The sequence below is a fragment of the Nycticebus coucang genome, chromosome 10 (genome assembly GCF_027406575.1).
Source record: "Nycticebus coucang isolate mNycCou1 chromosome 10, mNycCou1.pri, whole genome shotgun sequence".
NCBI lineage: Eukaryota > Metazoa > Chordata > Mammalia > Primates > Lorisidae > Nycticebus > Nycticebus coucang.
The window spans coordinates 44,050,615-44,062,729 of NC_069789.1; the positions used below are offsets into that span (position 1 = coordinate 44,050,615).

Below are 12,115 nucleotides of genomic sequence, written 5' to 3' on the forward strand. Positions count from 1 at the left end.
TTGGTCCGCATTTGCACAAATGCAAGACTTTGTATGAGGATAACAAGGACACAAAAACTTCACATGCTGTTATCTGTGACCTCAAAAATTTCACAGACTTTTTGGGAAAATAAGGCTTAAATAGATGAAATGATGAATAATCCCAGAAGAGATTAATAGTAATAAATTCAGTCAGTAGTCATAAATTCAAATTCTCTATTCAGATTTGAGGTTGTATTTGAGCAGTCTGAAAACAGAAGACTCCACATGGTCGTTGATGGAACCCTGGTGGATGAACGTGGCCGATCTTCTAGCTCAGCTCCATAGCAAGCTTAGATTCCTCTTTCCTTATTAGACAACATCAGCATTAAGTTTTAAAAACTCTCACTCTTACCTCAAAAATTATGTCATTCTTATAAGGTATCATGGTAATAATAAATGTGGTGTAGGGAGAACCGCAGGTCCTGAGCAGGGTGAAGTCACTGTAGCAGAGGGGACAGGAAGGCTTCCTGAAAGGGCAAAGGCTCAGCGTGGTCATGGAGGGTGTGAGCAAGAATAGATTGCACAGAAAAAGCTCATGTGAGAGCGGTGGTGACGGAGGCACTGATAAAAGTCACCCAGAGCAGAAAGCCAATTTGGCAGTGAGACGTAGACCACCCCCGCTTGAATAAACAGCAGTTACCCATAATGATTTGTGATACAGCAAAGCCTGACTGTTAAGAAACTGTCAGTGTAAATACTTGATCAGTTACAAAGAGCAATAGCCTTATCGCATTGCCTGGAATCCTTCACTATTCAAACTTTTTAACCTTTCTCTTAATTTCTTTTGGGCAACCTTTTGTAGGAAAAGTGATTTTAATGATAGAATATGGAAATAGGATCATAGCAACAAGAGAGTAAGCTATGAAAAGAAAAATACATGTATGTTCATAGTATTCTGGGTTTCTTGGGGTTTTTTTAACATGGTGAATTCAATGGACATAAAAGATGTGTAGCTTATATTCTCTATTTAGGGAACCCATTCCATAGGTCAGCACTAGAATATTGAAGAACAACTTAAAATTGAAGCACTTCTAATGCACTTGTTCATAGAAGGGACTATATTGTAAAATTCTGCATTTAGTTATAATATCATATCTTCATCTTCTGGCTGTATTAAATTTGTGTGCAGAGTATGTTTTTATTCATATAGAATCATATTTCCCACTTATTAGGTACCTCCTCCATACCAGAAACATTATTTTCATCTTTATAACAATAAGAGGTAGATACTGTTATCATCACTTTACAGATCTTAAAATTAAGGTGCAAAAAGAAGTGTTAGGTTAGCTACCTAAGATGACAAAATTATTGAATACAAGACGAAATTTCAAGCCTAAGTCTGTGTAACTCCTGAAGCTATGCTCCTTCTGAAACAGTGTCCTTACAGCCTCGTGTGAAAATATGCAATATATATGAAGATTGTCCTGTCTTTAGTAACCTATTGCACATGCTGACTTGAACCCACTATCATATACCTTTAATTTTATAGAAAATTTATCCAGTTATTACTACCTAGAATACAGAATAATCATGAAGTATTTCTAGTATATCTTGTCATCTGGGAAGAGTCACATTTTAGATCAAATACATAAGTTCTTCAATTCAGATCTTTTATAAAGCAGGTATAAGATTCTTTAACATCCCCATTCCAGTTGAATATCCCCTGAACTCTCGCATCTTTCAGTGTTTCAAACATGAGTGGCAGAAACAGTACAAGAACAATCTTAGGAATGCTACTAAAGCAACTTAGTGGCAGTAATAAGGAAAAGAAAATATCGGGGTCATGTCCTGACACTCTGAACGTATGTGAAGTGAGAAGGAAAATGCATAATGGTTGAAGAGAGGATAATATAATTATTTCTACAAGGTGATTTTGACGTTACAACTCAGTAACATCAGAGGAAATCATTTATATAGAGTATGGGTACAAACGTTAAACTTTAGCCTAAAAGAGTTTTGTTTCGTAAGCTTACACTAGCATGTTCAAGACGTAGTTCAAAATTGATGTGATACTCTTAAGATTCAGGACTTTGACTATATACTAGACTTTTACTTAACAGATAAAATTTATGAAAAGACTGTATTTTTGATTACTCATAAAGTCATGAAGTAGAAGAATTATGTTACTCATTTTCAATGTATTTTTTAAAATCTATGCATGACTGTTCCTCTCAAAGAAGAAGAGATTGAAGTTATTTAAAAGTCTTCAGTTTTAAATAGAATATCTTCTAATTCAACTCTAAGGTGAAGATTATTGCCCAAATTCAAGTAAGAAATGTTTTTGCATAAATACACTTTGATAATGAGGTTATGAATCCCAGATCATCTTGTCTCTGAGTGTTACAGTTTTCAGATTCTGGAATGAAGTTGGTCACATAATAGAGTCAGTTACATTTGTAAACTGTTGAAGGTTAGCTAGTATGTAGAGTTACTGTAAAGTGAATATTCTTGTCATTTTGCATTTGCTCTTGCGGAGCTCCCAAAAACACACATAGAATTGAAATATATTTTCACAATTTTTTTTGCCTTTAGTCAGTATTAAATCTACACTGGAAAATAGGCAGAAGATAAGCTCTCATTTGAAATAGAGAGTAAAAGTTAAAAGGCTGATAGCTTAATAAAAAAAAAAAAAAGACTGATAGCTTGAATATTGTTTGATAATCCCCTCTGAATTTTATATGTGAAATATTATGCAATCAAACAGCAAGTTGAGAAAGGGTTTACACAAATATTGTCAGAAAACTCTAATTAGGTACTTTAAATTCCACACTGGGGTTGTATAGCAATTTATAACACTAAAGATAAACAATTACATGGTATTATTCTTAATAAATAATATTTTTAAAAAATATTTAGAGTCCCCTATGAAATTAAAAACCCAGAATTGATCATGTTTACCAGCTAGTGTATTGAAAATTTTTCTCCCGCTCTTTGAGCAGTGCATGGGAGCATAATTTCAATTGCTTTAGAAGCTCTAGACTAGCCGGTAGTGTTATCGGTGGAACATTTATTAATTGTGACAGGAACACCAAATTTATTTCAGTGCTTTAGCTTATTTACTGCTCTTTCACCTTTGTATTTTGTATTGACAAAGTAAAATGAATATTGATAAGGTTAGATATTGATTTTTTTAATGTGTAGCTTGTTCTCTGCTTCATTCAAAGTCACATACCAAAGATAGTGGATGTCTCAGTAGCAAAGGATGTAGATTTACTATTATAAAATTGAGAACTATTGAAGCAAGAAGGTTTGCCAGCAGAATGCATTTTATAGTTGGAAAAATGTCATCTGTAAAGGTGAAGAAAAGCAGTGAACAAAATAGGAGGAATATTATTAATAACACTTTTTTAAAAGGCAGTCAGCAATGTTGGCTGTAGTTTGGGTTTTGGGTAGAAGTCACAGCTTTTTGAGGATTTGATACTAAAAAGATTTAAGTACATTTATGATTTTGTCTACTGTACAGTATTATATTCAGTGCTATCCACAATCAATATTGCCTATCAGTATTTTATTTTCTGTTGAAATATCATAGTGAAAAAAGTTCATTGTAAAGAGTCAACCTTTTTTCTATACATTTTAAGTTATACAAAAGAAATGTCTTTTGAAGTTCAATGACTTGGTACACATATTTCATGAACATACGAGTTTTTGGCCAGAGGTAACATTATAGCTTTTTGTGACTGTTCATCTTTTTCCTCCACAATCCACTGATATTTCAACAGGAAAATAATCTCATAAATAGTTAAGGTAATAAAGCCAGGTTATAAATAATAATAAAGAAAAATATTTTTAAAAGGTTTGCTTGTAATTCAAAGTCATACCAAACGTAGTAAGGATATGTGTGGTTTAATCAAGTGCCTTTTTAAGGTACTTGATTTCTTCATTTGCCCAAACTTATCTTATCAATAATTATATTTTCATTTTCTTTTATCACTAGAGCTGTATGATGAGTGTAGATTACCTATCTCTTCCAGATAAGGCAGACCTGACCGAGGGGACTGTTGTTATTAATTCCGAAACCAGATTCTATCTGAACATATAGTAAAAGCCTAGGAAATGCACAGCCCTTCGCCTCTTCACATATACACCACAACCCACCTTTCAGTCATATGTTTTAACCTTTAAGGACAGTTGCTGTTTCCTGAAGAAAGACTGAAATGAGAAAATACTCAACCTACAGAAGACCTAAAAGTGTTGAGTAAAACGCAAAGCTGTCTCCTAGACATACAGCTGAAACTGCAAGAAAGAACAGGAAGTGTGGAAGATTGAAAATGGTCCTGTGCAGCCCCCACCCCCACCCACACACACCATTGCCCAACTGGAAAACCTTGAGGCATGTTTGTTAGTGCTTGTTGGAAAGGGAGCCAAGCCTCGAGCTGAGTGTAAAACTCCTTATCAAGTCAAAACCTCCATCCTCAGAAATGAGCAGACTAGAAATAAAACCCACCCACAGGCACAGGGAAAAATAAAGAATCCTATTTCTACCTGGGCTTTAAATAGGAAATTCTGTGAAGATTAGTAATCAAGAGGCTGCCTTCACATAAATTTCTCATTTACAATTATGCTAAGCCAAAAAAATAGCAAAAAAACTGGTCTCTGAAGCAAATATAAAACTACTCTAGGGGTATGCCTTCAACGCAGTCCTGTTTACTCAGGAAGCTAAGCCAGGAGGATGCCTTGAGCCCCAGAGTTGGAGATGGCAATGAGTTGTGATTCTGCCCTTCACTCCAGTCAGGGTGGAGGAAGAAGAAGGAGAACAACTTACAGAGGGAAGAGTGGAAAAGGAGGTGCAGCATTCAGTATGATGATGCAGAATGCTTAGAATGGAAGGAAGACACGAGTATTACGTCTGTATTAGAGAGTATTAAACATACATAAAGCCATATCTAGACACACTGTAATAAAACTTCAGAACACCAAAATGCAAAGAGAATAGCTTACGAACAGCCTAGAGAAAAAGATATAACCTACACAGGAGTGGAATTATACTGCTAACAAACTTTAAAGCAGCTATATAATCCAGAACATAAAAGATAATATGTTCAATGTGCTAAGATGAATAACCAAATCAACCTAGGGCTACATATCCATCCAGATAGACTATTACCTAAGAGTGAGGATGACATAAAGTCATTTCAGGTAAAGATCTATGACCCACCATTACTAAATTTGATGTCTTATATAGAAGGAAACAAAATCCATTAAAAAAAGAAAGGATAGAAATCAAAAAGGAATGATGAGCAAAAAAAGTGTGAGGCAGGTTCTCAAAGCTAACCTAAAACAGATTTTATCAAAGTAATAACGATAGTGACAGTGACCATGAAGATGATTAATTAGGATGTTTAAAAGCAAGATGGAACAAAAACAATAATAAAATATAAACTATGAAGGAATAAGTCAGACATGCATGTTGACTTTTAAAGGTAATCACTGAAAGCATAAAAATATAGTGAGTATTTTTCAAGCTAGTATAAATAAGCAATGAATGCCAGAAAACAGAAAACAAAAATGCATAGAAAAAGCAGTAAGTGATAGAGCAAAAATAAAGCCACATATAATAGTAATCACAATAAATGTAAATGGAGTAAATGCATCACTTAAATTCCAGGATTACTGTGAATAAAAGAACAAAACCTAGTATGTGCCATTTATAATAAATACAACTAAAATATAAGGTATAATTTAAAAACTAGCCATAGAAAGCTGGAGTAGCTCAATGTACAACAAACAAAATAAAGTTAAGTATTTCAAGAGTCAGAACACTCTTTAATCAGACTAGCTATGCTTCTTTACACTATTCCCCCACCCTCTTCTTCCCCCAGGAGGTTGAAATTTATGAATAGAATGAAACCCCAGCCAGAAAAATGTGACTGAAGAAATGCCCTGGTAGGAAATACGGAGTGCGGGGCAGCCAAGGTGGCAGATTACTAGCACACAGACTCTCTAGAACCACTTTCTTGAAAGCCTCAAGTAGATGCCTGAATATGGATAGACCTTCCTGAAAAGTACATTGTAGATAATCAGAGAACTGATAGGAGATACTCAAGAGTGAAGGAGACAATGGGAGTTCCACTTGCTGAGATTGGGAGGTACATGGGGAGACCCTACATGGGGAAGTGATAAGGGAAGAACCCCAGGACCCCACCTCCCCACATGGAATCCCCATCACCACCACTGCAGGCCTCCATGCTAATCAGGAAACTGCTTAGAGACTATCTAGTAAAGTTGTATCGGTTAGCAGGCTCAACAGGAACCTGCTGACCTTCATTACTGGGTTGCCATGGCTAATGCCACTCTCAGCTCTTAGGTCTAGAGTGCCCAGTCTGTATGGGGATTGGCTTCACTGCAGCTGCCCCCATATCACCCCTTACCAGGCTGGGGAGGAAGCAGAGATTAGATATTCTAGCATCCCCTAGATCCCCTTAGCTGGGAGTCAAGCACTCCCCACTACCCAGGAACTTCAACAGAGCTTAAAAGGTCCCATGGTAGCAGGCTCAGTGGGACTTGTGTGGAGAAAGTCCCAGCCATCCAGCAGTCCAGTCATTGCAGCTTCACCAAGCCAAACAATAGAATAAACTCCTCACCATGCGATGCCGCGTCAAGACCCTTGCCCCTGTGGACCTGCACTCCATGCAGTGGACATGTCCCCCAGCTCTATCTCTGATGGTGGGCCACACCCCTCAGACCCACCTACTCTGCAGCAGGCCATGCCCCTTGGCCCTGTGAGCTGGCCAGCAGGACACACCCACAGTCACCAGCACTGACAGCAGAACAAACCTTCTGGTTTTGCATGCCAGCCAGCAGGACACACCACTATAGCACTGTCCTATACCATGGCTGTGGTCCAGCTCTCCACAATGAAGCCACTGCCACAAGCTGCCATTCTCACCTAGACATGGATGGAGCAAATGCCCACAGCCCTGACACCTGAGGTCACCACCCAGATAGCCTCACCAAATAGCCACTGCCACCCCTACAAGGAGACCCAGACAGAACATTCTTCCACAGTGCCTGCCTCAGTGGAGAGGGACTCAGCCTCCTGCCTGAGCTTCCAAAGACCTCCTAGGAACCAACCCATGACTCCATACCAAGATTTCCCCCAGCACTGGCCCAGGTCCCATGACATACACAGGCAACTGCCAAAGTCCCATACCCTCTCCACCACCAAATGTAATCTCGTGAAGTCTCCAGGTGTTCAACAGAATTCTGAATTACCAGCCTACCACTGGCAGCAATCCCATGGCACATCCTGGTGCCTGCCAAATCCTTGCAACCCACCTAGGTGCCATCCCAAATCATACCACCTTTCTCCATGGAGAGGGACTTGTGCAGCCTCCTGCTCAAGCTTCCAACAGCAGCCTAGGGACCAACCCACCAGCACATATCCACCAGTATTGGCTTACACTGTGAGAACCACAGTGTAAGAAATAAGCAGCATATTTTTCTACAGGCAGTAGAGAAGGCGCAGAACAACAGCTGTGTTACAGGCTCTCAGTGTTTCTGCCCCTTGCCTGCCAGGTCAGTATTCCAGAGTTGGACATAAAAATGTTATCTAGCAACCTCTCCATCTTCTCACTAAATAGGAAAGTTCCCAGCAAAGGAGAACAGCGGCACTGCAAACCTATTAGGTCTGAGCTGAAAAAAAGGTTTTCAGATGAGATGAAAGCAGCAAAAAAAAAAGTCTGATAACATGGAAAAACAAGCTAGTCTGACACCCCTGAAGGATCACAATAGATTAACAGCAACAATGGACCCCAACAAAAGGAAATTGTCAAAATGTCCTAAATTGAATTCAGATACACATGCCAAACAATGAATGGAATTGAAGAGAAAGTTGAAAACCAACATAAAGTAAGAAAAACTTCAGGATATGAATGCAAAATATGAAAATTTGATAAAGAGAAACATAATATAAGAAAGGATATAAAAGGTCTTAAAGAAATGAAAGTGTAGGCCTGGCATGGTGGCTCACCGCCTATAATCCTAGCACTCTGGGAGGCCAAGGTGGGTAGATTGCTTGGGCTCAGGAGTTTGAGGCTAACCTGAGCAAGAGCAAGACCCAGTCTCTACCAAAAAATAGAAAAACTAATCGGCCATAGTGGTACGCAGCTGTAGTCCCAGCTACTCTGGAGGCTGAGCCAAGAGGATTGCTCAAGCCCAAGCATTTGAGGTTGCTTTAAGCAATGTTGCCAATCACTTTACCCAAGGCAACAGAGTGAGACTCTGTCTAACAAAGGAAGGGAGGGAGGGAGGGAGAAACGAAGGAGTAATTTAAGGAACTACAAAGCACAGCAGAAAGCTTCAAAAACAGCCTACACCTAGCAGAAGAAATTATTTCAGACCTCAAAGACAAGGTTTTTGAAGTAATCAAGTAAGGCAAAGATGCAAAAAATATATATAGGATAATGAACAATCACTGAAAGAAATATAGGACTTTGTGAAACAAACTAATTTTTGAGTTATAGTTATTCCAGAGAGAGAATGAGAAAAGAATGAAGCCCACAAAACCTATTAAAGGGAATGATTTAGAAAAATTTCCCTGTATTGCCAGACATTCAGATATTCAGATACAAGATGGTTTTCTAACACCAGGAAGATCCATAGCAAATAGGAGATCTGCAAGACACATAGTCATCAACGTGACCAAAGTCAAAGTGAAGAAGAAAATTTTATAAGAAGTAAAACAAAAGCAACAACTAACCTGCAAAGGAAAACCCATCAGACTATCAGCAGACTTCTCAGCAGAAGCCTTGCAAGCCAGAAAAGATTGGGGCCCTATTTTTAATCTTCAACATCAGAATAACTGCCAGCCAAGAATTTTGTATCCTCCCAAACTAAGTTTCATAAATGATGAAAAAATACAGACTTTTCTAGCTAAGCAAACACTAAGGGAATTTTTCACTACTAGATCTGCCCTACAGGAAACACTCAAAAGACCATTATATATGCAATAGCATAATAAATACCCACCAGTGTAAAAAAAAGAAAGAAAGAAAAAGAAAACAAAAAACTCAAAAGATATAACTCACAGTTCTTATAAAACAATAGCATAACAGGAAAAACAAAACAATAAGGTATCATCCAACAAGTTAACAGAGAGAACATCATCCCATATACCAGTACTAACACTCAATGTGAACAGTCTGAATGCCCCACTGAAAAGACATATCTGGCTGAATGGGTGAAAACACCGCAACCCAAGTATTTGCTGTCTCCCAGTAACACATCCAAATGACAAGGATACACACAGACTCAAGGTAAAGGGATGGAAAAAAAAATCCACACAAAAGTAATCAGAATAGACTTTAAAAATAGACTTTAAAATTAACAATGGTTAAAAAGAAAAAGACCCCCCGATTGTCATTATCTGATGGTAAAAGGAGCAATTCAACAAGAGGACAAAATAACAAAATAATCCCAATGATGTATGTACCTAACACAGTAACTCCCAGTTTCATAAAGCAAATTCTTCTAGATCAAAGAAATAAGCAGCATATTTTCCCAAGGATTTCAACACTCCATTGACAGAAGTGGACAGAATATCAAACCAAGAAATGAATGAAGAAACGCTGGAGTTACACAGGACTCTAAAACAAATGGACCTAACATAGTTACAGAACATTGTACCTACAAACCACTGAATATGCATTTTTCTCATTAGCACATGGAACATGTTCCAAGAGTAATCATGCGTTAGGCCAGAAAACAAGTTTCAGTAAATTCAAAAAGTTATAGTCGTACCACGTATCTTCTCAGACTATGATGGAATAAAACCCCAAATTAATTCCAAGAGAAACATTCCATTCTACACAAATTCATGGAAATTAAACAACCTGCTGCTGTGCGTGATCTTTGGATCAATGACAAAACTAAGATGGAAATGAAAAGAGTCCTCAGACTGAAAGACAAAGAGGGCATAAGCTTTCGAAATATATGGGATATAGCAATAGCAGTCCTAAAGCCTTAAATGTCTACATCAAAAAGACAGAAAGATCACAGATTAACAACCTAATGTCACATCTAGAGGAACTGGAAAAAAAAATTAAAAAACAAACCCAAAGCCAGCAGAAGAAAAGAAATAACAACCAGGTGCAGTGCCTCATGCCTGTAATCCTAGCATATTCACAGGCCAAGACAGGATGATTGCTTGAGGCCAGGAGTTCAGTACCAGCCTAGGCAGTAGAAGGACCTCATCTATAAAAAAGAATTTGGTGTGGTGGCATATGCCTTTAGTCCCACCTACTCAGGAGGGTAACGCAGGAGGATTGCTTCAGCCCAGGAGTTGGAGGCTGCAGTATCCTGTGATGGTGCCTCTGCACTTAAGCTCAGACAACAGAACAAGACCTGTATCAAATAAATTTTTAAAAGAAGGGGAGAAAAGAAGAACTAGCTAAGCTCAGAGCAGAAAGAAATGAAATGGAAACAACAAAAAATACAGAGGATCAATGAAACAAAAAGTTGATTCTTTTAAAAGGTAAACAAAATCAACAGACTACTGGCCAGATTAAGCAGAAATAGAAGAGAAAGGACTCAAATAAACTCAATCAGAAATGAAAAAGGAGACAGTACACCTGATACCACAGAAATACAAAATATCTGTGAATACTATGAAAACCTCTACACAAACAAACTATAAATCCCAGGGAAAATGGATAAATTTCTAGAAACACACAACCCCTCCCAGGTCTGAATCAGGAAAAGACAGAAATCCTGAACAGACCAATAACAAGCAGCAAGACTGAAGCAATAATAATAAATCTCTCAACAACAAAAAAAAGCCCCAAACCAGACAAATTCACAGGCAAATTCTACTAGACCTGCAAAGAAGAATTGGTACCTATCCTACAGAAAGTATTCCATACCATTGAAAAGAAGGGACTCCTCCCTAATTCATTCTAGGAAACCAATATCACTTTGATACCAAAGCCAGGAAAGGACACAATAAAAAAAAAAAAACTACCGACCAACGTCTCTTACAGACATAGATGCAAACATCTTCAACAAAATACTAGCAAAGCAAATATAATAGCATGCACATCAAAAAGGTAATCGGATACAACTCCGACTTTAGCTAACAAATGTAAACAATGTAACTTAATCATATACAACCTTCTATTAATTCAAAATATAAAACACTTAAAAAAAATTTTTTTTTTTTTTGGATTTTTTTTTTTTTTTATTGTTGGGGATTCATTGAGGGTACAATAAGCCAGTTACACTGATTGCAATTGTTAGGTAAAGTCCCCCTTGCGATCATGTCTTGCCCCCATAAAGTGTGACACACACTAAGGCCCCACCCTCCTCCCTCCATCCCTCTTTCTGCTTCCCCCCCCATAACCTTAATTGTCATTAATTGTCCTCATATCAAGATTGAGTACATAGGATTCATGCTTCTCCATTTTTGTGATGCTTTACTAAGAATAATGTCTTCCACTTCCATCCAGGTTAATACGAAGGATGTAAAGTCTCCATTTTTTTTAATGGCTGAATAGTATTCTATGGTATACATATACCACAGCTTGTTAATCCATTCTTGGCTTGGTGGGCATTTAGGCTGTTTCCACATTTTGGCAATGGTAAATTGAGCTGCAATAAACAGTCTAGTACAAGTGTCCTTATGATAAAAGGATTTTTTTCCTTCTGGGTAGATGCCCAGTAATGGGATTGCAGGATCGAATGGGAGGTCTAGGTTGAGTGCTTTGAGGTTTCTCCATACTTCCTTCCAGAAAGGTTGTACTAGTTTGCAGTCCCACCAGCAGTGTAAAAGTGTTCCCTTCTCTCCACATCCACGCCAGCATCTGCAGTTTTGAGATTTTGTGATGTGGGCCATTCTCACTGGGGTTAGATGATATCTCAGGGTTGTTTTGATTTGCATTTCTCTAATATATAGAGATGATGAACATTTTTTCATGTGTTTGTTAGCCATTCGTCTGTCGTCTTTAGAGAAAGTTCTATTCATGTCTCTTGCCCATTGATATAAGGGATTGTTGGCTTTTTTCATGTGGATTAATTTGAGTTCTCTATAGATCCTGGTTATCAAGCTTTTGTCTGATTGAAAATATGCAAATATCCTTTCCCATTGTGTAGGTTGTCT

At 37.9% G+C, this 12,115-nt stretch overlaps 1 protein-coding gene across 1 annotated transcript in view; it reads left to right on the forward strand.

Annotated features, from left to right (window-relative positions):
* Window positions 1-12,115, forward strand: part of GPATCH2 (G-patch domain containing 2) — a 191,419-nt gene that overhangs the window by 166,436 nt on the left and 12,868 nt on the right. The window lies entirely within an intron of this gene.